Consider the following 950-nt stretch of genomic DNA (forward strand, 5'->3'; position numbering starts at 1 on the left):
GCTCTTTCCTAAGTGCCTTTTGAACATCTTTTCCTTTCCTCTTTGTCTCTTTTCTTGGTTGGTAGCCTGGGAGCATCCTGCCCAGGCTGACCCTACTCCTCAAAGAAGGAGATCACTGGGGTGCAGGAGCCCAGGGATGCTTGGAGCAACTAAAGAGCCTTTTAGCCTTGAGCTGAGCTCACAAAGATGGGTGCAGCAAGAGCTCGCACCCAGTTATGCAGTTTGCTGCTCTTAAAGCTGAGCTCCCTTTGTAGGTGGCTTGCGCCCTTACCTGGGAGGACCAGGACTTCTGGACTGAATGGTTTTGGTTCTGGATGTTGGCTCCACACCTCTAGAAGGGTCCAGTGTTTGTTTCCATCTTGGTTGTGCTCCTTTGCACTGGAGTGATGCTGTTGGGCACAGCTGGGTGGCACAGAGGGGCCAGTGCTCTGCTGGAGGCCGAGTGGTGAAGAGCTGAGGTCTGGGGACTCAGTGTGACTGCCAGCAAAACAGCAGCAAAGTCATGAGCCCCTGTGGCCAAACTGCTGCTAATGGCAATGCCCAGGTGAGGAATGAGCCGTGCCTCCCACGTGCACTCCTTCCTAGTGAAAGGCCTGGAGAAGAAGATGGAAGGAGAGCACGCTGCATACGTTGCCATGCACATACATTAGGAGAGTGACTCACCCAAGGAGGAGTAATTTTCAGGTCCAATTAGCTTCATCCATGCACTCTCCCGAACTTGCTGTATTTATTCATCTTTTGTTTAAGATGCTGCATGTACTAGCTTGGAAGTGGAGGCATGTAGTGTGCTCCCATCCCACCCCTGGACCAAGGACCTGCTGGGACCTCCACGGCTCCTCCATCCTTCTGTGCAGCTCCCAGGTTCACCACAAAAAGCCCTTTTTTTTTTCTTTTTTTGGAGCAGCCCTGGAGCAAGGGGAACCAGGTGCACAGGGGATGGCAGGCCTGGA

This window comes from Numida meleagris, chromosome 27 (genome assembly GCF_002078875.1).
Source record: "Numida meleagris isolate 19003 breed g44 Domestic line chromosome 27, NumMel1.0, whole genome shotgun sequence".
NCBI classification, from domain to species: domain Eukaryota; kingdom Metazoa; phylum Chordata; class Aves; order Galliformes; family Numididae; genus Numida; species Numida meleagris.